This window comes from Protopterus annectens, chromosome 3.part0 (assembly GCF_019279795.1).
Source record: "Protopterus annectens isolate FY-2018-M chromosome 3.part0, PAN1.0, whole genome shotgun sequence".
NCBI classification, from domain to species: Eukaryota; Metazoa; Chordata; order Ceratodontiformes; family Protopteridae; genus Protopterus; species Protopterus annectens.
This window is the reverse complement of record NC_056731.1, coordinates 1,174,106,374-1,174,130,831: the sequence shown is the minus strand read 5'-3', so window position 1 is coordinate 1,174,130,831 and position 24,458 is coordinate 1,174,106,374.

Genomic DNA, 24,458 nt, shown 5'->3' with positions numbered 1-24,458 from the left:
CACACACACACACACACACACACACACTTGCATACACATCTTTAGTAGTCACATTTGGCCTACTTTATACCACCTACTATTCTCTGCTATGTAGCATACTGGAAAGACTACATCTGCTCAATGAAAGTGAAGGTTCTGTCCTGCCCTCACTCATTTAATAGTTTTGATTAAACAAAAAGATTTTCCTTGCAGATCAGTTGGTCATTACAGTAACAGCACATAAAGACACAGACACACAGAAACATATACATGTAAGCACAGGTACTCAGTGTTTGCTTTCTTTACCCATTTATCTAAGAACAACCTGTCATGCTTCATTTTAGTTCCTTCATGTGTTATTTGCTAAATGAGTAATAGTCTACTACTGCCTTTCTCTGTCCATGTGGCTCTCTTTCTGGGCTTTTCTACAAATCCCTCTCTTTATATCTTTATATCATTTTAAACTATCCCAATCTTTTTTTTTTCCTTTTTCTTTGTCTCCCTCTTCAGTCATTATACAGCACACACAATGTGAAGCTTTAACCCCTTAACTGCTGAGCATTTCTAGGTGGACTGGACACTCTAAATTGGCCCTAGGTGTGAGTGTGTGCATGTGTATGCCTTCTGTGGAAGGTTGGGCGCTGGGCTGGCAACTCGACACCATAAAATTCCACTGCCAATCATGAGCGGACAGATGATCCACTGTGGTGACCCCTAACTGGGAAAAGCCAAAAGAAGAAGAAGGTCTCAGAGCAGTAAAGAGTTCTTTTCATTTGAAGGAAGGATATAATTCAGGTCAGAATAGCCTTTTCAAGGTCAGTCTCTAGAAAGCTGAATGTTTTTGGTTATTCTTTTTCATTTGAAAGCTTGAATCTGCAAAATAGCACATTTATCCACAACATTTTCAGGAAGTGTTACTAGCATACTTGTTTATAAACTGTCATTGAAATTGTCTCCTATACTGAATGACAAAGGCTCTGCTGCACCTTGAATTTGTTTTATGAAATATATTTTTAATGTTGTTTTTATGACATAATAAACATAGCAATAAAAATGTATTTTTTGTACAGAAATACCTACTGCTTTTTTTTCTGAAATCAGATCATCATTACTTATGTTTTTGTTAGCTTATTATTTGCTTTAATCTAAAGAGAAATGAAAGGTACACATGTATTTTCAGCTGACTGGTTTGTAGCAGTTGTACTGTATCAATTTGAAAAGGCTATTCTGGCCTGAATTCTATCCTTCCTTCAAATGAAAAGAACTCTTTACTGCTCTGAGATCTTCTTCTGGTTTTCCTGGTTAGGGTTCGCCACAGCAAATCATCTGTCTGCTCATGATTGGCAGTGGAGTTTTATGGTGTTGAGTTGCTAGCCCGGTGCCCAACCTTCCACTGAAGGCATACACATGCACACCTAGGGCCAATTTAGAGTGTCCAATCCACCTACTGCATGTCTTTGGGATGAAACCAGAACACCCAGAGGAAACCCATGTGACCACAGGGAGGATATGCAGACTCCACACAGAAGGCACCCCAGCTGAAAATCAAACCAGAGAACCTCTTGCTGTGAGGTGACAACGCTAACCGCTGCACCACCATGGCCGCCCTCTTTACTGCTCTGAGATATTCTTACAAAATTCTCAGGACAAGACCCTTTGATCATTACACTTATATTTTGTTTTGTATAGCCTAATAGTTTTTAGGGAAAGTAGAAAACTGAATTATACATATGTGAATGTCTCTCAGATTATGCAATGTATGCATATTTTGATATAACACATAAAAATGACAGAAAATATCACTTTTTTGCTAGACACTAATATTCTTGTTGGTTGTCATTTAATACAGAGTCAGCATATAAAATTTAAAATATGCCATATTTTTTGTGAAATAAATGGCAAAACCAGAGCAACTAAACATACATAAGGGTACTGGTGGTGTCTAAACTAAGAGAGGTCATGAGTCCAGTAACAGAAACTTCTGTATTCATTAAAACTAAACAGAATTTTCACTTCTGGTATATTGACTTCATAAAGAAGCATTCTAGGTCATTACTGTACTCAGCATACTGAACAGATGTTCACAAAACAGCCACAATGAAAACTGTGTATAATACAAAATGTCAGACTGTGGTAGTAAATGCAGATGAACTAAAGCAATTGAGGTCTGTATTTGGAAGGCTATATCTCTGATCATCTTTGATATTTCATTAGAAAATTTTTGGGTAACAGCAACATAGTCAGCTAAGAGAACCATATACAACAGTGATAATAGCTTCTGAGCATCTACTGTAGCACACATGTGAATTTGACTCCACAGCTTTAGCTGCATGAAAGCATAGCATTGTGGCCATGGCATGTTACAACATATTCTTTTTCCAGTAATATATACATGATTATTTCTTCTGATATATTGTAAACTGAATAAAGAGGCATTTTAGGACATTATTGTATGCCGCTTTCTGAGGTGAAGTTCATCATAGTAACCAAAATGAAAACTGAGAATAATGCAAAGCATTGGACAGTACTATACAAGGCATATGGACTAAATTTATAATGGCCTGCCTTTGAAAGGCTATACAGCTGTATATCTTTGAGGTTTTATTATGAAGGATTCACATAATTACAAGAAGCTATGTATTTGCATAATGCACCTAAGACTGCAATTTCAGCCTCAGAGGTTTTAGTATATCACATCAATAAATTTGATACAACAGCTTTAGCAGTTTAAACATTGCATTGTAGCTATAATACATGACAATTGAAAAATATGTTCTGGTGAAATATAAAGGATTTTATATTCAATACAGTGACACTCAGTACAGTAGTATTTTAAGCCTTGGTGCAGCGGTTAGCATTGTTGCCTCACAGCAAGAGGTTTTCCCGTTTGATTCTCAGCTGGAGCTCTTGTGTGTGGAGTCTGCATGTCCTCCCTGCGGTCGAGTGACATTAAAGATATGCAGCTAGGTGCGAGCGTGAATGAGCATGCCTTCATTGAAGGTTGGGCATTGGGCTGGCAACTAGGCACTGTAAAATCCACTGCCAATCATGAACGGACTGTTCAACGTTCCACTGGGGCGAACCCTAACCGGGAAAAGCTGAAATACTTTTACTGTACTTGATGCTCTGAACAGTAATTTATCACAGCAACCAGAATGACAACTGAATATAATACAACATTTTAGATTGTGACAGGAAAAGCACATAAACCAAAGCCATGGATACCAGTTTTTAATAAATATAAAATGGCAATTCTGTGCTCAGAGCTTCCAGAACAACACACCTCTGAATTTGACAACATATCTTTAGTTGCTTGAAAGTGTACAAGTATAGCTATTGTGAGTTATAACTGAAAAAAAAATATATATATATATATATATATATATATATATATATATATATATATATATACTTTCCTGTTGTAATATGGATGATTTTTACTTCTGATATATTGGATATATTGTCAACTCAATAAAAAGTATTTCAGACCAGTGTTTTACTCAGCATACTTAGCAGACATTCATCAGAACACCCCAAAAGAAAAATAATATAATGCAAAATGTCAGATCATGACAGTAAAGGCACAGAAACCAAAGCCATTGGGCTAGTTTTTAAAAGCCTATACCACTTCCCCTTCTTGGAGATTTTATGTTAAAACATTCAAGTTGTGACAACAGTGGTCTGCTCCACAACACTCACAAGACTGTAATTCTAACCTCAGAGCTTCCTGTGTAGCACACCTCTAAATTTGAATTGAAGGCATGACATTTTAGTCTCAACACTGAAAAAATTTATGTTCTGGGGAAGTATAATCATTTTTTACTACTGATATAAGGATAACTTTTAAAAAATGTATTCTAGAAATTATTTTGACTTGGTCTTTTGTGTAGAAGTCAAATAGCACCTTAATAAAAACCAAACATTGTGCAGGACTATGGCAACAAAAATCCTCTGAAACGTTTAATTTACTAGATGTATATTAATGGTCACATATCACTTCCAAAAAGTTAATTCAAAATAAAAATTTAGGACTTCTAATAAGATGGTTGTGTACACAACACATGCACATACTGTCCCAAAATGTGTATCTTCTGAGGAAGTGCATTATCTTTGAATGTGAAGGAATCTCATAAATATGTTGACTATATTGTCCTGACAGATGCTACCCCATGAAGAGTATTTGGAAGTGACCCTGTAACTGCTATTTAATTTCCTGCATCATTTTCCCCACAAAATTGATACCCATGTTCTGTATACTTCTGATGTCTTATTGGGAGTAAAGTGCTAAGCATAATAGCCACAGCAGCATCACTCATCTTGCTGTTGTCATTCATACTCTGGCACACCCAGCAAAGCAGTATGATTTGATTTAACAGTGATCACTTAACAACTTTTTATTTAATGTGCAAAATGCCTTTTCACCCTTATTCCTAAAAAGACATCAACTTCAGTGTCCACTTCTGGTACTTGATTGTAAGGAAAGACAAAGAAATAATGAATACAATTTATGTCGGTTTCTTGCTCATGGTGACATATACACAGCCTCCCTCAAGCTAGTTTTATCAAAGACTGTTTGTATGAGTCAAGCAATTGCCCTTTTGTTTCATCCACAGACTGATCCTTCTAAATAGACAATCACTTCTAGCAATTACATCTCATGTGTTGTGGGCATAAGTAGAGAAATAGCAGTTACAGTAATGTATTACCAGTTGCTGCTATAGGGCATACTACCACATGTTGGTTATCATAAAAAATAAATAAAGCCATTTTATTATGCTATGTCCAGTGTAGACTGTTACCACACCTATGGATTTATCTAGTTTCATGTCAGAAAAAGGTGAAAGAACAAATAATCAAAGTAATGCAAGTCAACTTGAAGCATTCGCATAATATGCACTGACGCTATTACCCTACAATCCATAGCAATGATTATCTTATTTTGAACACTATGTTATTTGTCTTCATCCATTGACTGCCCTCCAAACAAATAGTTACCTCTAGGAATCATCTGTTATACCCAAAGTTAGTAAAGCTTATAGCCACATTTATATATTTTAAGTTACTGCTGGTATAAAGCATCCATTCTCATATTAACTGCAGTAAAAGTGAATAAACATCAAAGAAAATATGCATTCTGCTGGGGGCAGTACCCCTGCCCATATCTCTATATGGTTGCATGCTAGAAGTTAAAATAAGATGCATACCTATAAGAGAATCCCCCCCTCCGAATATCTGTACATCTACATCTCCAATTAGTCTCTAGTCATATGGCTAGAGATTGGCCAGAAAAATACTGCAAATGGCTGCTAAGACCTTACAATCACATGTGTTAAGACTGCATAGTCACACGTCTTTTTATGGGTTCATGGAGCAGAAATTAAGTTGTGGTGATACATTTTATCAATTCTATCTTTAGGGTAAAAATTTCCATTTATTTTAATGGAAACAATAGGGTAATTATTTGTTTATTACAATTACTGTAGTAGCTGAATAATTTTCTCACAAATGTCTTTCAAAAGTCAGATTTTTCCCTATTTTAATTTTTTATGGATTTTAAAACAAGAAACTGAAATGGAGTAGACTCAACATCCACACCAGATGATCTATGCATTGTTGAATAAATTCACAATCCACAGGCTAGGGTTTAAAAGAAAAATATACATAATGTATTTTCCTAAACATTGGGGTGCCATTTAACCACTGATGTATTTCTTTTTCACAGCAGTGTAATCATCTAGCACTGCAATATGGGTTTTTAAACATTGCTCTTTTATGCTTCTCGCTATTGGCTTTTGCCTTCTGAAATGCTGCATCTGCAAGCCAGTGAGTTACCCTGAAGCAAACAAAAATATCTGTAAGATTCATGTTTTCATTTTGCTTTATCATATCTAATTTGTTGTAGTTTTCGTATCCCTAGTCTAGGTATTACTAAACATTTTCATTCAATGAATACCAAAAGCTTTATTCATTCATTCTATCAGTCTCTGTTTATCTATTAAATGTTCAGTTTTCATAAAGTCAAACTCTGAGCCTCTTAGAATACTGTAGTTATATACATCTTTGTCAAACCATTGGTTCAGTGCATCCTTAAATGCCTCTAGACTTTCAACTTTTCTGACATCTACTGATAAACTCTTCCAAAGTTTATCATTTTTTTTCCATGAAATGATCTTGTCTTATAATACTGTTATAAAGAAGATTGTTTACAAACAGTTATTTCTGGCTTCCATAACATAAGCCCTAAGTTCAATTCCTAGTGTTGTTAGCATGCTATCATCATTCACACATTTAGAGCTCTGAATTAAATCTCCCTTCACCAATCTCTATATAACTTAATACAATGATAGCTTTTTTAGTCTGTTCTCATAAATACATGCACTTAACTATTGTGATACCTTTCATAAAATATCTTTGAATCCTTTCCAACCTGTAGTACTGAGAGCAATTATAATTATAGGCAGCTGCACTGTATTTAGTTATGGGTTTTACTACAGCCTTGCAGATAGGTAGCGAAACATTATTCCCCACTAGTTATGTTTTGTAAGATATCTTTTATAATTATGTAACACAATATATATTTCTATCTATCTTTGTATCTATCTATTTGCTGTCTGTTACCTTTGTATGACAAGCAGGTGGATTGTCTTTCAAAACCCAGTTTTGCATCTGTGCACTTTTTTCAGTATTCAAGAAAACACAGTAGTAGCATTTAATGAAGAAGACAGGATCTAATTACTGTGGATATAAACAACTGTTGGATACACAAGTTGACCCAAGCATAGACCAGTTTACATACTATGAAAACATTCACCAAAATAACTGAGTTATCAACTTTACATAGGCCAAAAATAGTAAAACCATATCATACATCCTAATACTCAGTTTGCCAAATATTATTAAAATGCCAGTTTGCATCCTTCCTAGTACCTCTTTGCTAATTAAGATCATATATGCTTTACAGATGGAATGCTAACTGAAACAGTATGCTGCAAATCATTGCAAACTTTTTAAAGCTCCTAGAATATGAAGTTTTTTACACTGTCCTTCGTTTCATTTAGTTGTGTAAGATAAAAACAAAAGGAATGCAGAATTAGGAAACTTTCTACTGAATGCCACTTCAAAATGCTATTGATTTTTTGCTGTGTCCTCATTGTACATTATAGATGTGTACTTACTTGTAATTCAGTTCCCATGCCAATATACTTAATTTTTTTCCTGTTTTATCATTCATTGTGTGTATTTCTTCAACTATTATTTCTTCCGCTGCTGTTCCCCATCTGTCTGTCCATATTATTCATTTCATGTATCAGAAACATTGCATTTTTTATTCTAGACATCCAGTCACGTCTGTCTTTCTTTTTTTCCTTCCATTAGATCAGCCCTCTCATTAAATTCACAGAAAGCAGGAAGATGAATTAATTTGTCTAGTAAATTGCCAGAGCCTGCAGGGAAGTACATTTCTGCAGAAAATAAAAACAAAGTGTAATGCTTGATGTACTAGAATGTTCCCTTTAGTGTTCAAGTTAATTTTTTTGTGAAATATATAGGTGAGTAAGCTGCAAATGTACACATTCACAGGCAGATGATATTTAATTTCATTTGGTTGAGAAGGAATACAGTGGAGGCCATCTTCCTGGGGATGAACATATTATTATTAGCCAAGCTCTGTGCAAATGAAACAAAGCAGCATATTAATAATTGCTTAAAACTGGTAACTGCATACCCTGTTCTGAGTCAACAGCCTTTTCCTGTGCTGTTCACTTTAACAAATGTTACTCAATATAGCTAAGCAGAAAACGTATCTTTTAATGCTTTACTGAAAGCTAAGTCCCAAATAATGCACTTTATATACTAACTGCTGTGGTTTGTATCTGAAACAAAATAAAGTGAGCTACAAAAGTCAAATAAAATGAAAACATAAATAAACTGAACTGCAAATGTTAAATAAAAATGAAGATATAAAAACTGAAGCACTGAAAATATAGTAGCATTTTATGGAAAATACTGACTTTTTAAGTTAGTTTTATATTAGATATAACATAAATCTTGAGTAAACTCTTGAGTTTGTTATGCAAATATTACAAAATAATCCACAATTAAGATTGCACATATAATTCTTGCAACACTGCTTGGTACCTTAACTCAGAAATTCTACTCACATTGTTGGCACAAATAGCAGACTGTCCTTTTCACAGTGCAAACCCAAGGGACACAGTTTAAGACTTTGGAATCTGACTTTAATGTCCCATGCTGGTCCTACAAACCTGAACGCTCATGTTGACCAAGAGGAGCTGATGTGTGACTCCCATCTCCACAAAGCAATAGCCTTCAGTCTTGCACTCTTTAACTCTTGTTCAAATACTCAAAAGTTATATTAAATACCTCCAGATCAGAATTTATCTTCTTTGTATCAGGTTCTAAAATAACCCTGTACACTATTTCTTATTCAACTATATTCCTCTGATGGATCAGTTATGCAAATTGTCCCTTCAATAAAAGATCAATGAATAACCTTAGGTCAATATCTAAAATACCATGTCCACATACTCAGTCAACAAAGTTCAGTCACTTGCTGAAATTTGTTGTAGAGCCGCACATTACTCACAACTTGCAACTAAAATTTGTCTTGTGCTGTACTGCCTGACTACATGGCATACATTTTATTTATTTATTTATTTATTTTATTACATTTGTTAACCGGGTTATGCCCGACTGGGCCATGAGCCTGTTTTCAGCAGAGGCCCAGGGAGAAAAGCTCCACAAGCAATAACAAAGCTTACAATAATTATAATTAATATAATACAGCAGACAGTATAGAATACAAACAGTAGTACACATGTATACAGAGTATATAAACTTAAACAGAAAAATTAATTACAAAGACTATTTTTAAGTTGGAAATACTAATTACACAGTGTGCACAAAAAATAAAACAGTACAAGCTGTTATGGGACAGCAGATTGAAAGCAAAGATGGAGAGAGTATAGCTGGAGATGATCTTTAAAACAAAACTGAATGCAATCACAAAACGGTGAATCTGAAATAAACAGCTAACATGAAAATCTGCTGTCATACTTTTAAAGCACTGAATCCCCCTGAACCCCTTCACTAGATAGTGCAACCTCAACACCCCTGCTAATTAAGAACACAAACTCCAGTGTCATCCTATCTCAGATTGACAGGAGTTCTGAGATGATACAGACTTGATCTTAGTACACATCCTTCATCAATCACTGTTTTACAATGCCTTTTATGAGTGTCGATCACATATTCCTCACATTTCAGACTGGCTCCCAGGCTACATATTACAACAAAACTGCCCAGATTGATGTACTTTGAAATACTGAAGTACAAAAATACTGAACACAAAACATTGATCTAAAAGGATCTAACTCAAAATAATGAAAAACAAAAAATCATGGGTACAAGCCACCCTGTACCCTGATGTACAGAGGCTGTGCTCCCACACCCCCTGCTAATTATATTTACCACCTCCAAGATTGCACAGTAGTGGGGAAATGGCAAATTTTCGCTCCCAGTTGTTCTACCACCTCTCACAAAGTAACACTGGCAGAAACGATCAAATCAGTTTCAGTCATATTTACTGGCAGTAAAAAACATTCTCTATTATGACTGTTTGATTATATGGAGTGTTTCTGATCACTCATACTTATTATTATTAAGATTCTTTTAGCCTGCATAACTTTTCATGTCAAATCAAGTTATTCTGTTCCACCTTAGAACTGTTCACAAATTCTCATGCAAACATTACCTTCATTTTCTGCATTCACTAATCAGTATTAAATTTCCTCCCTACACATTGCACTTATCTGTCTCCCTTCACATATTGAGATTACATAACCATGTGATTCTTTCTATACATTTCATGTGTACAGTGTTTGGAAATGTTCTTCATAAAATCCTTGTTTTCCTCCTAACAAATGAGACGTATGAAGTATGATAACCATGCATCTGGCCAGGCTACAAAGTTCAGTCTCCTTCCTTGTATGCTCTACACCCCACTTAGGGTGAGCTGATGCAGCAGTAGTCTCATTCCTTGCACTCTCTACACCCCTTAGTGTGAGCTGATGCAGCAGTATAAGAGAGATTTACAAATGCATCAAAACGATCAGTTTTCTTGACACTAGTTAATGTATGCTGACTACTGCCACTGTGGCGTTCTGTTCCATTTTGGATGGCTTCAGCACAGAGATTTAGGCAGATAAGTACCACATTGGGAACCCCTCTTCTATTTCATTGTATTTTGTGTAAGAAATTTACTTTATGTCAGACAGAAAAAAAGGAAAGTGTGAGTTCCCAAATTCCTTACAAGGATTCCTGCTTGGGTTATTTGTTTTGTCTTGGGGCAGAACATGACAACACTCTGTTCAGTATGCCAGACAATCATAGTAACCGATAAATGCTCAGCTGCAAAGACATTTCTACTGTCTCCCACTTTTTTTTTTGTTTGTTTTCTACTGCCCCTTTTTTGGTAGTCAAATAATCACTCCTTAAGAAGGATCAGTTGATTGGTATGGGGGTAGATTTCATGGGTTTTTGCAAGATATTTAAGATGTGTATGTTTTTAGATCACTTACTCTGATGAAGTCCTGTGATATCAATGGATGAAAGCACTTAGTGTTTTTAATGGTGTTCTGCAATTTTATATTCATTTAATAAAATGGTGTGGACTCCAGGATTGTTGGACTTGTGAAATTGTTCATTTATGAATTTACAAACTTATATCCTATATTTTGAGTCATATATACTTCCTGGTGGTTAGTGGTAGTGGCTCTTCTCAGTACTGCTCCTTGATTTACCTGGTGGGTTTTTTTTTGTGATTACAGTTGACAAATTTGTTTTGCCTGTTAAGATGGGATTTCAAAGAAAGAAAGCTCCAACCTAAAACAATGCTCAGCTTAAGAGAAAAGATAGCAAGGACCAGGTCATTAACATGATCAAGGTTTTTGCATCAAGTAAGCACAAGGAGCTAATGTTAATAAAAATATATAATCACTAAGTGGAAGTAATGCTTGTAATCTAAACACCTAAAAAGTTAGAATGTTTAGGTAGTTTTTAAACACGTGTAATTAGATGTTGTTTATTTCAAGAATACATAGTTGAGCAAAAGGTCTGTGATGTAAAACTATGTTATTGTCTTTTACAGAGTCAGGGAAAACCTCTCCTACATGCATGTGTTACTATGTAAGATGTGTATATGAGAGCAGGGCACTGGATCTCAAGCCGCTGATGGCAAAGAGGACAGTGATCTTCTAAGTATGTTTTAAACTGAATTGCTACAATTTCTACCACATTGGAAACACTTAATGAAAGAGAGCTTTGTCAGTGATTTGCAAGCCTTGATTTAATCAGTGAGATATTAACTGCTGGCTGATGCATGGGGTAGTATCGTGAATGGTCTCCACCATCCTGCTCCAGCAATATTAATTCCATCTTTGCCTGAAGGAGTGTGAGTTCTATCCCCATTACTGATGCCACATCAATACCACAACTGTATCCATTCCTCATATGTACGAGCTAGTAATGAGATATTGTAGAGATGGTAATGAGATTCTGTAACATTCTATGTTGCTGACCCTCATTACCTATTCTGCCACATACGCACTGAGTTCATCCAAAGCTGTCCCTTACCACAGTACTCACTGTTTGTCAGAATTGAGAACACATGCATGATAGGTTAATATGATGGCTGTCATGTGATCTCACCTTCCAGACAATACGGAGGGCAGGGAATAGGGCTGCTCTATGTAATTACTGTCATTGTTGTGCTTTAATCTGTCCTTGCTTTGGCATACGAATGGCATACAAAACACAGTACTGCACGTAAATGTGGTCCTCAGCCCCCCCCCTAACTTCCTTGGTCCCTCAGTTCAGCTACACCTGTTTGTGGGATGTGGAAATGCTGGCAGTTGGGCTTGCCACATGTACAGCCTACTCTTACAGGTTTGTCATTCTCCTCTTCTATAAAATTAAATATGATGACCACCTCAGTGACTTCCTCATCTGTGACATGAAGAAAGACTGCACTTTGGAGCTTTTCTGGTTTGATCCAAGGCCAATATCAAATTTTGAATTGTTGACATCCAGTTTTCAGAGAAATTTCCCTCCGGTTTCAGATATGCTGATGTTTGTACAGTCCTAATCTTCAGCAAGACTTTGAAGAAACAAAGACAAATTACATCAAAGGTTCATTAGAAGGTGAAAATGAAATAATTTTACTAAACCGAGTTTTAGAATTATGTATACTTTTTGCAATTCTCACATTCAAAATAGAAATCTGAAACAAATGGCAGAATATAAAGAATGGATGGCTTGCATATCAAAGTATTTTTCAGCCATACAATTCATACAGTACAGTTCATAGGGTACAATGGTAATGACCATCAGAGTTTTTACAAGCCTAGCCGTGCAGCCCAAGCAAGTTTTGCCCATAGTTTCTTGGATGCCTATATAGTGGAGTATGTTAATAAGAAGGCACAGAAGTCCATCAGAGACATGGGAGCCAGGCCAGGGGTGAATGTGTAATTTTCCATCCAGTGATCAAGATTTCTTTTGAACAAGGTCAGGGATGAACTCTGCTTCACGTAGATAAGGAGCTTATTCCATAGCTCTGGAATCCTTAGAGACTCATATTGGTCCCTTCAGCAAGTTCTATTTATATTGCAGACAAAGTTCAAGTCCTTGGATCTAATATTTCTGGTGTTGTTTATCTTACAGATGTGCAAGAGATCCATCAGAGCTGGATCCGAAGACGCCTTATATGCTAGGCGTAGATCACCTCTCAGTAACCTGTAGGAGACTTAATATAGAGAGATAGGACCTTTAGTCAATCTATGTAGGAGAGGGTATTCCTTCTCTGCATTCTACTGGTGAGGAACCTTTGAGGGCATTCCAGCTGGTGTAAGTACCTGGCTAGGTACATGCCAAAGGGAGCATTGTACTCAGTGATGGGTCTGATAAGGGCTGAGAAGAGTGGTATTATTAATTTATTTGGACCTAGATGCCATACCCTTGCTTATGACTTGGGCAACATAGAATGATTTTCTTACTGGCTTGGCTACTTGTTGGTCAAATTCCAGATTACTGTCTACATATGTTCTCATATCCCTAACTAACGGGTCAACTCTTAGGGATGTTTTATTGATGAAGTAATTAGCTTGGGTGGATGCTTTCCCGAAGGACATTGTTGTGCATTTCTTTGCATTGAGTTTTAATCTCTGGCTTTTGCACCAGTCATTTGTTTTTGTTAGACCCTCTTGTAGAATGTTGGAGTCATGGGGCAATCAATGATAGCTCCCAATTCACAGTCATCTATGAACTTGGTGAGCCAAAGGCCTTTGATATTAACCTTGACATCTGAAGAATTGATGCTAAAAAGTAGTGGGCCCAACACAGAAACCTGAATTGCTCTGCTGGTGAACATTCTTTTGGTGGAGGTGGTCTCACTGAGCCTGACTTCTTGGGTCCTATCTGTGAGCCAGCTGGCAATCCAACAAGTTATATAGAGATTTATGCCTAGTTCTGAGAGTTTATTGACAATACTTGAGTGGTGTATTGTATCAAACATCTTTGTCAGATGAAGGTAGGTGGTCTGCACCATTTTCCTATTATCCATAGCTGTGGTGATCCTCTTGAAGAAGTCTACCAGGTTAAGTAAGCAAGACCTTCCCTTATCAAAGCCAAATTGGGATGGGTCCAGTGTTTGTAAGTTGCCAATATCCTTGCTGATCATTTCTGTGATAATTTGTTCCATGGCTTTATATATTAGACTTGTCAGAATGATGGGTCTGTAGTTCCTGGGGACAGTTGATGGTCCAACCTTATGAAGAAAGATGACCAGTGTAGCCCTCCATTCACCTGGCATGAAGCCTGTTTTGAAGAGTGCCTCCAGTGGTCCTGCTAGATTGTGTTTGTGCTATTTAGGAGGCAACCAGGGAAGCAGTGTTTTTGGCCTTACCAAGCACCTCCAGCACCTGCTCCCTGTTGAGAGTTTTGCGGGGGGAATGCTAGAAGAGATTTCACAGGGAATAGTAATTAGGACTTGGGGAGGTGAAATTAAAGCTAAATTTATCAGCCAGTAGATTTGCTATGTCACCCTGGTCAGTGACTGTTTTGCCGTTTACCACCAGTTCTGCACATTGCATAGTATTACATTTCAGATACCTGAAAGAGCTGAAGAAGGATGTGGAGATTTCACTTGACAATGAATCTAAACAGGTGGTTTCAAAAATTTTTAGAAAACCCACATTTTCAAATTCATATTTGGACTATTCTAGCTGCCATCCACCACACCAAAAAAGAGCTGTAGTAAAAGGTCAATTGGCGAGGGCAGCTAGAATGGTAAAAAGAAACTCTGACTTTTTGCAAGAAATTGAATTTATAGTGGGTATGTTTTTAAGTAGGGGCATTCCAAAACACCTATTAATGAAAATAAACAATGAAATTGTTGAGAAAAGGAACAGAAACATTTATTTAGCCATCTTAAAAAGGACAGAATTAGACAGTACAGTTCTTGTGACTACAACAAATAGTGCAGCCTCAAAAAACAGTAATGGTAGATTTTCTTTTATATGCACATGCAATAGAGATACTGTGGATGTATGTGCAATTATTAAGAAAACATTGGACTTTATTGACCTTTGATCAGGACTTGTTAGATAGGTTTGGAGATACACCCGCCTTCACATTTAAAAGAGATCTTAACTTTAAAAACCTTTTGGAACGAGGGTGGGGTCGAGTGAAGGATATGCAATCAAACCTTAAAAAAGGTAATTTTAAATGTGGGAGGTGCAATCAATGCACATATTTACTTGAAACTGACCATTTGTTTGTATTGAATGGTTTCAAAATACACATTCATTCACATTACAATTGTTGTTCCAGGAATATAGTATACTTAGCTAAGTGTTTGGACTGCCCTACCTTTTATGTGGGTAAAACCACTAGGGTTTTTAAAACCAGAATATACGAACATACATCTGATATTGCTAAAATGGTGAAAACAAATGCACTAAGTAGACACATTGAGAGATACAGTGGTCATAAGTTTCGACTTTTAGTGATTCAACAAGTAACTAATGATGTACAGGGCAGGGTGACACCAGAACAGTTGGAGGCATGTGAGTTACGTTGCCAGTTGAGGCTAAATGCCACTGTTTTTTCAGGTTTAAATGAATGCACTAGTATACTGAGCATATTAAAAATGAAAAGGCACAGTTGCTTTTTATAAATATTAAATGTTATAATAAATTAATTTATTTAGATATTTATATATTTATATTTTTAAACAAACACTACATAACATTTTAACTATTTTATATTAAGGTTAGGCGATGTGTTTTTAAATGTAATGGTGCAATGAAATTTGATTGATTGATTGGTGAGGGTATATAAGGGAAGTGTAATTAACTGATGTTGTTCTGATCAAGTTTAGTTCTTGTAACAGATGAAAGTGCTCAGCTGAAATAAAACTTTTGTTCTGGAGCACCTTGGTCATCTTTCTGGTGGTTTAAAGTGCAATTTGTTTGTTTGCCTGTGGTTACTTGAGCTGAAGAAGGCCTTGTGATTGTCCTTAGCCTGGGAGGCAATACTAACCTTGTAATTTGTCTTGCTGGACATTATTAGACCTCTTAGTTTATTATTTAGTTGAATTAGAGAGCTCTTGTCTCTATGAGAGTTGATTTCTGATTCTGGACATATATTTCTTTCTTTTTTTTTTATAGAGCCTGTAAAGTTAAGGATTTGGGCAGTGTGATTTGCTTTTGGTGTTAGATATGGGCTTACTTCTGGTGGAGACAGCAGTCTCAATGCAGTCATTTAAATGTTTGTACAGGGTTTCTGTAAATGATTATGCATAGGTAGCTATGTTTTCAGGGTTTCTCGGAGCCATGAATTTTGACAAATAATCACTTAATTGGATGTAGTTTGCTGTTACAGGTTTAGTTGGGTTTTCTGGTTTAAATTTTATTTTGAGGTAGACAGCTTTGTGGCCTGATTTCACAAATGAGGACATGACACATGGGGTGGCAACACTCTCCCATGTTGGTGTCTAGGGTGTTTGAGTTGATGAAGTCCAGGAAATGCTGTGTCTGTGAGATACATTTCTCATTCTATAGATGGGTAATTAAAGTCTCCCATGAATAAGGTATTTGGTTGGATAGTCGGTGCATCTAGTGTGGCTAGAGAAGAGTTTTGAGCTTCATGGGTTCTAAAGGATGACCTGTAGCCGGCCATTACATGGTAGGAAACCTTGTCTATGGAGACTTGTGTGTGGATGAACTTCAAGGCATCATCCTGTTTAACTAACCTAGAGTTGTATTTGCTGCTAACATAGCCTCCTCCACCTTTAGCCACTGTATGTGCTGCTCTTGGTCTAAATTTGTGGAAGGAACTGTAGTCTTCCACTGCCGGAGTACCTTGTGTGGCTTTAAAACAAGTCTCAGTAGCAGCACAGATGTTTATGTTCACCAGAGTAAGGAGAGCTTGAAGGGTGTGGCATTTCTTGTTTAGGCTGCTAACACTGAGCAGTAGCACCATAAGGTTGCTTTGAGGTTTTTTTTTTGTTTTTTTTTTGTTGCTGTGTTGGTAGTTTTGTCATTTTGACATTGCCTAAAAAGGCTGCAAAGGGATAGATAGAGATTTAGCCAATATTCAAAAGCCCAGTGGGCACAGGTGCAGACAGACCATCCTTGGCAAAGCAAAGTGGTTTGTTAACCATGTCATCCCATGCTGGTCGATATAGGATTCCCCTGGAGTGACACCAGAAACTAAGCCAGTTTTTAAAATCAATCACTTTCTGTTCATACTTTAGCATAATCTTTGGGGAAGGTGGAATTCTGCTCAGTGCAAGGAATGTACCTGTCTTTGACACATATTCTGAGAGATCCATAATGTCTCTTTTCATATTGTCCTGTAAAGTATATCTCAGGTCCTTTGCACTCACTGAATTATGATAAAATCATACTGGTACCTGTTGTGCAGCACTCCTAATAAACCTTCATCTTTTTCCTTAAAAATTTTATTGACATTCAGTTAAGAACATTACGGCTTCGCAGGTTCATAGGTATATACTAGGCAATCTGTCTGCAGCCAAAAAACCCTATTCAAAATTTCCCTCTAGGATCAAGGAAAGCAAAACAAGATAACAGGAGGGAATGTGAGGCTGCCAATCTAGCTATCTAGGTTTACCCTGAAGATGGCAAGGGGCCTACTCTGTCATGTAGTAAAAGTTTGCTCCAGGGTTGAGGGATATGTTGGGATATGAATCGATCATGCCAACATGTCTTATCTGCTGATGAAGGTTTAATCACTTTAGCCAAGTATTTGATGTGTAATTATCTCTGCAAAGGAATTAGAGATAAAATAATGCTGGATCTTTCAAGGCATGAAAGCCTAGGCATAAATTTCCATAGAAGAGCCTGTAAGAGACTGAGTACAGAGAAAGGGCTGCCAGGCTTTCCTACTAACTAAGATTTTTGAGGCCACTGAAATTTTTAGTTATGAATTTTTGAGGTTTATCAAGTTGTGTTGGATATTTGGATAAATACATGTGCTATGTTCAATAATGGGTCTGATAAGATATGAGTAACAGGGAATTAAGACTTCTGTAGATCTAGTGGAGATGCCTTTGAAAATTAGATGGCCAAAATTCTAAATTAATGTAATGAACTTAAAACACAACACTCGGATATTTCAAAATAAAGACTGCAAACTGTAAATTGTCTCATCTGTTAACAGAAAAAAAAATATGAACAATAACACACATTATTATCTATACATAAGGTTATGATCAGATCTCCAGTCAAAACTAACTTACTATGTGTTTGATACATAGATACCAACAAATTCCTCTTAAGAGCTTGTTTTCCTCTCTTCGCATTTGCTAGCTATTGTAAATATTATACTCCTTTTGTACCATGTTTATTAGACTCACTGTTGAATTATTGTGTACACATATAGATATATATATACATATATATATATATATATATATATATATATATATATATATATATATATATATATATATATATCAGATCTGATAAAGCTCTGACAAGGGAAAAAGAATTCATCTCTTGTTTTAACTTAATAAACTGTTGATTAAACAAGCAGTACCAGCGTAAATCCTGTTTTCTTATGTATTAATAATAACACAGAGTGATCTTTGACACAGATTCATAGGTTCATAGGTGTGTACTAGGCTAATGGCCCTGGAACCTTTACAAGCCTAGCCCATAGGATTACCCTGGCATTGTACCACCTGATCTTAGTTCCCAGTGCCTCTGTCGAGTAGAGCCACTGGAGTGACCCCCAGGGTGAATTTTCTATTTCCCATCCACACATCAAGATTTCTCTTGAAGAGGGCCAATGAGGTGCTCTGTTTGACTTGTATGGGAAGTCTATTCCATAGCATGGGCAGTCTCTGTATTATGAACCTGTCCCACCAGCACGTTCTGTTGATTGTGGTAATGAGGTTGAGGTCATTGGAGTGTGTGGTGTGTAAGGATTGGGATTTCTTTAGATGTAGCATTTCTAACAGAGCTGGGTCAGACATGGCTTTATAAGTCAAGCAGAGAGTGTCTCTAAGTAGGTGATATGAGACAAAGAATAGTTGGAGTTTTTTTAGTCTGTCCATTTAGGACAAGTGTTTAAGGCCTAGGATCCTCTTTGTGAGGTACTTTTGCGGCCTCTCCAGTTGTTGCAGGTGTCTAGAGTGGTACATGCCAAATGAATGGGGCATTGTACTCAATGATTGACCTAATGAGGGAAGAGTAGAGGGAGACAATGACCTCTTTCTTCCTGAGTGCTAAACCCTTAGTAATGAGATGTGCCACATAGGAGGACTTTCTGACCACAGTGGCAGTGTGGTGATCAAAGGAGACGTTGCTGTCAACTTGTGTCCCCAGATCTCTTATAATACCTTCTGTGTTCAGTGGACTACCATCGATGTGGTAGTTTATGGGAACTGGGTTTTTCCCAAAGGTGATGCTGACACATTTTTTGAAATTGAGCTTAAGGCCATGGTTCTGACACCAGTTGTTGGTCTCAGTGTGGCCTTTCTGTAGGATGTCAACATCACTTGGGGAGTTAATAATGGCTCCCAACTTGCAATCATCTGCGAACTTTGTCAGCCAGAGTCCCTTCATGTTGGCCTGGACTTCTGAGAAGTAGATACCAAACAGGAGAGGACCCAGGACCGATCTCTGTGGGGAGTACACTCATGACTGGTTGGCAGTCTGACTTGGAGTTAGTGACTTTGACACTGTGGGTTCTATCTGTAAGCCTGTTTGCAACCCACCTAGTGATATAGGGGTTGATGCCTAGCTTAGTGAATTTTTCTATTATTCCTGAGTGGGGAATGGTATCAAGGGCCTTTGCCAGATCAAGGTAGGCTGTATGAACTACATTGCTTTCATCCACAACTCTGGTGACTGACTCAAAGAAGTTGACCAAGTTGAGAAGGCATGACCTACCCTTCACAAAACCAGACTGTGTGGGATCAGGAATTTGGAGATTCCCTGTATCCTTGTTTACTAGGTCCATGATAATGCATGCCATAGCTTTTCATATCAGACTTGTTAGACTAATGGGGTGATAGTTCCCAGGGTCTGTAGTCGCTCCTCCTTTGTGGAGATGGATGACTATAGCAGTGCACCATTCTGTAGGGACAAAGCGTGAGGTGAGGCTGTGATTGAACAGGGCACACAGGTGAGATGCCAGTTCACTTTGTAGTTCATGTAGAACACAGCCAGGGGTATTGTCAAGTCCCACAGAAGTTGTATTCTTGGCCCTGGACAGTGATTTGTTAACCTGGGCAGCAGTAATACTGGGTGCCTGGCAATCTACTGGTATTGCGAGTGGTCCTTTGGAGGGGGAGAGAGGGGTAAAGTTGACACTGAATCTGTCAGCCAGTATATTGGCAATATCTGTTGGCTCGGCATAGGAGGTACCATTGTGCAGTAGCTCAGAGCAAATCTGGGTATTGCCATGGAGATTCTTTACATAATTATTGAAGGCCCTGTGGTTGTCTTTACTATCTGCTGCAATTTTGTTTTCATAGCTAGCTTTAGAGGATTTGATGAAAGATCTCAACTTTTTGTTGAGGCTGATAAGGGAGTTTTTCCAGTCTTGTGACTTCACCTTATTCCACATCAGTTTCCTCCTTCTGTTGTAAAGTTTGCTTATGGCAGGGGACCACCAGATTGGCTTCCTTTTTTTGGAGGAGAGCGTCTTGGTTTTATTGGGTATGGCGAGATCCATGCATTTGTGTAAGTGTTCTTACAGTGCATTGATGTATGATTCGCCAGTTTTGTAAACTATTCTCCATTTGCATGGGTGCTGTGAAATTAGCCACCTTTGTTCTTAGAAGCCCAAAGTTAGCTTTGGAGAAGTTTTTCATGGTGGTTACATTTGCGGGGGGGAGGGGGGGTGGATTTCCAATGTGATTAGTTTGTGGTCGGATCTAACCATGGAGGACTTGATTCTTGGCATAGAGCAAAGGTCGCCCATGTTAGTAATAACCGGGTCAAGGATGTTGCTACCTCTAGTGGGGTTAAGAACAGTTTGTTCTTAACCCCACTAGAGGTAGCAACATCCTTGACCCGGATCGGTCCAGGGCATTGGAATTAACGAATTCCAGGAAATGTTGGGTAAGTGTATTGGTACATGAGTAGTTTTCCCAGTTAATGGAGGGGTAGTTGAAGTCGCCCAGTATGAGAGTGTTAGGTTGGACCCTAATATTCTCCAGGGTGCTTAGGAAAATGGAATGAGTGTCTTGGGACATGGTTGGTGACCTATAACAGGCTACGACCTGAATCACTGTCTTATCCAATGTTAGCTGCACCTGAAGTATCTCTGATGTGTTATGTTGGGCTACCAGTCTGGAGGTTCACAGGTTCATAGTCTGGTACTAGGCTATCAGCCCCAGGGCCTATACAAGCCTAGCCAAAACAATTCCCTGGCTATTTCTTCCCACAATATTTACTTCCCTGGACCCCTGTTTAGCAGGGTGACTGACGTGATCCATGGGGTGAATTTCCAAAGAGGCGCTCTGCTTGACATGTATGGGCAGTCTATTCCAGAGTCTGGGGAGTCTCTGGGTCAGGAACCTATCCCTCCAGCATGTTTTGTTCATTGTGATGACAAGGTTTAGATCCTTGGGGCGTGTGGCTATGAGGGATTGGGATTTCTTTAAGTGTAGCATGTCCAACAGCTCTGGGTTTGACATGGCCTTGTATGTTAAGCAGAGATAGCCTCTGAGTAGATGATATGTGATAGAGTATAACTGGATATTTTTTAGATGGTCAGCATAAGGCATCTGCTTTAGGCCTGTGATTCTTTTAGTGTGGTATTTCTGTGGCCTTTCCAGTTTTGCAGATGTCTTGAGAGATACATACCATATGGGGCATTGTATTCTATAATGGGTCTAATGAGGGATGAGTACAGTGAGACAATGACCTCCTTTTTTCTGTATGAAAAGCCCTTAGTGATGAGGTGTGCCACACAGAAGTATTTCCTGACTGTTGTGGTGATGTGGTTATCGAAGGTGAGACTACTGTCCACCTGTCTCCCTAAGTTTCTTATCAGACATTCGGTGTTTAGTGTACTGCCACCTATGCGGTAATTCACGGGTGAATATTTTTTCCCAAAGGGGATAACTATACACTCCTTGGCATTGAGCTTGAGCCCATGGCTCTGGCACCAAGCATCGGTTTCTGTAAGTCCCTTCTGTAGAATATCCACATCATTTTGGCATTCGATAATGGCTCCTAGTTTGCAGTCATCTGCAAACTTTGTTAGCCAGAGTCCCTTAGTGTTGGCCTGTACTTCAGAGAAGTAGATGCCAAACAAGAGTGGTCCTAGGACTTAAACCTGAGGTACTCCACTTGTCACTTGTCTGGAGTTGGATTTGGAGTTGGTTACCTATACAGTGTGGGTTCTGTCAGTAAGCCAGTTGGCAACCGATCGAGTGACATAGGGATCAGTGCAAAGCTTAGTAAGTTTATCTATGATTCCAGAGTGGGGGATGGTGTCAAAGGCCTTGGCGAGATCCAGATAGGCTGTGTGGACCACCTTACCCTTGTCCACAGCTCTGGAGACTGATTTGATGAAGTCAATCAGGTTCAGGAGACAAGATCGTCCCTTCACGAACCCAAACTGGGTGGGGTCCAGTGTTTGAAGGTTGCCAATGTCTTTGTTTATAAGTTCCATGATAATACGTTCCATGGCCTTGAAGATCAGGCTCATCAGACCGATGGGGCAGTAATTCCCAGGATCCAAGGTGGATCCCCCCTTGTGGAGTGGGATAACTGTAGCTGTGCACCACTCAGTAGACACGAAGCCTGAGGTGAGACTATGGTTAAACATGACACTTAGGTGAGGTGCCAGTTCATTTTGTAGTTCATGTAGTACACAGCCTGTGATGTCATCTGGTCCCATGAATGCTGTATTCTTAGCTTTGGAGAGTGCGTTTTTTACCTGTGTGGCCATTATTACTGGAATTTGGCAATCTTTCACTATTGAGATGGGCCCTTTAGGGGATGAGAGAGGGGTGAAGTTGGCACTGAATCAATCTGCCAGGATATTGGCAATATCCTTGGGATCATTATATTTAATGCAATTCTGTTGTAGCTCTGAGCAGATCTGAGCATTGCCATTTAGATTCTTGACATAGCTATAGAATGCCTTGTGGTTGTCTTTGGAATGTTTGGCAATTTTATTTTCGTAACTAGCTTTGGAGGATTTTGTGAGGGATCTCAGCTTCTTATTGAGGCTGGTAAGGGAGTTTTTTGCATCCTGGGATTTTTCTCTTTTCTGCAAGTTTCTTCCTTTTGTTGTAAAGTTTGTTTATGGCAGGGAACCACCAGAGTGGCTTCCTTTTTTTGGAGGAGAGTGTCTTGGTTCTATTTGGAATGGCGCAATTCATGCACAAGTGGATGTGCTTCTACAGTGCCTTAGTGCAGGATTCAGCAGTCAAACTTTCAGCTCCTGTCTGCATGGGTGTAATGAAGTTTGTCACTTTTGACTTGAGTAGCATGAAGTTGACTTTGGAGAGGTTTTTTACAGAAGTTTCCTTACTGGGAGTGGGGGAGGGATGTGGATGTCAAGGGTTATTAGCTTGTGGTCAGACCTGACCAATGAGGGGGTGACCATAGGTGTGGAGCATCGATTTCCCATGTTGGTAATGACCAGGGCTAGGATATTGGAGCCCCTGGTGGGACTATGGATTAGTTGATCCAGGGCATTGGAATTTATGAATTCCAAGAACCATTGGGCAAAGGTGTTGGTACATGAGTAGTTTTCCCAGTTAATGGCAGGGTAGTTGAAATTACCCAGTATTAGGGTGTTTGGTTGTATCTTAATATTCTCCAGTATGTTTAGAAAGGTGTAGTGAGAATCTTGGGGCATGGTGGGGGATCTGTAGCAAGCTGCGATTTGGATTGCAGTCTTACCTAGTGTTAGTTGCACCTGGAGAATTTCAGATGCATTCTGTTGGGCAACTAGCCTGGTGGTGTGAATATCTTTGGTGAATATGGACACTCCTCCACCTTTAGTGTTTAGGTCCTGGTTTGGTGGCCGGAAAGTGTGGTAAGAGTTGTAGCCTGATATTGCAGGGGTGCTCCCTGGAGCCTTGAACCAGGTCTCAGTTACTGCACAGCCTGGTGAGTGGGAGATCAATGTGCCTGACTATAGAGTCACCTATGACTAAAGTGTTGGGTACATTGTCTTGCCTTAGGGGCTGTTGTTGGGTGGCACACTGGTGTTGTGAGCTATGTGACACTTTGGTTGTGATTGGTGCTTGTTTGCGTTTCAGCTTCAGAGGTCCTTGTTGCTTGGGCAGGTTACTGTTAAGGGCCTCCACATATGACAGTTTAGTGTTGCTATGTGAGGGTGTTGGTGGTGTGCGATTAGAAGGGCTATGTGTTGCTTGAGGTGTAGTGTGGGTGTTTACCTTCTCCTCTTGACTGTCTAGCACAATCTTGGGTGAAGAGAGCTTTGATTCCAGTTTGGCTATGTAAATGCATCTCTCGCAGGTTGTAGTGTTGGGTGGTAGGAGGAGACGGTTGTCTGTGTACATGAGGCAATTGCTGCATTGCCCCAGTATGCCCAGATTCACCAGGTGGACAGAAGAAATCACAGGAAGCTGACCCTTGGACATTTCTGGTTTGGTGTGTTTTTTTGTAAAGTACAAGAGCTGTTTTCCCTTACCTTAGCAAGGTACCTTACAATTATCGTCTGTTTAGTGTCTACAATTAATTTCTCCTTATTAACAAGGAGAAGAGTTGAGTGCTTGTATCAGTTTAAGGCTTCCTAGTGGTTTCTGGCAGGTTTTACAGCAAGTGCTAGTTGCAGGGTTGCTTAAAGGTAACATGAAAAAGAAATGGTTTATTCTAAACACTGCAGTGTGCACTAGATGAGTTAGATGTGAAAGTAGGTAACTTAAGTTTTACCTGTCTAAA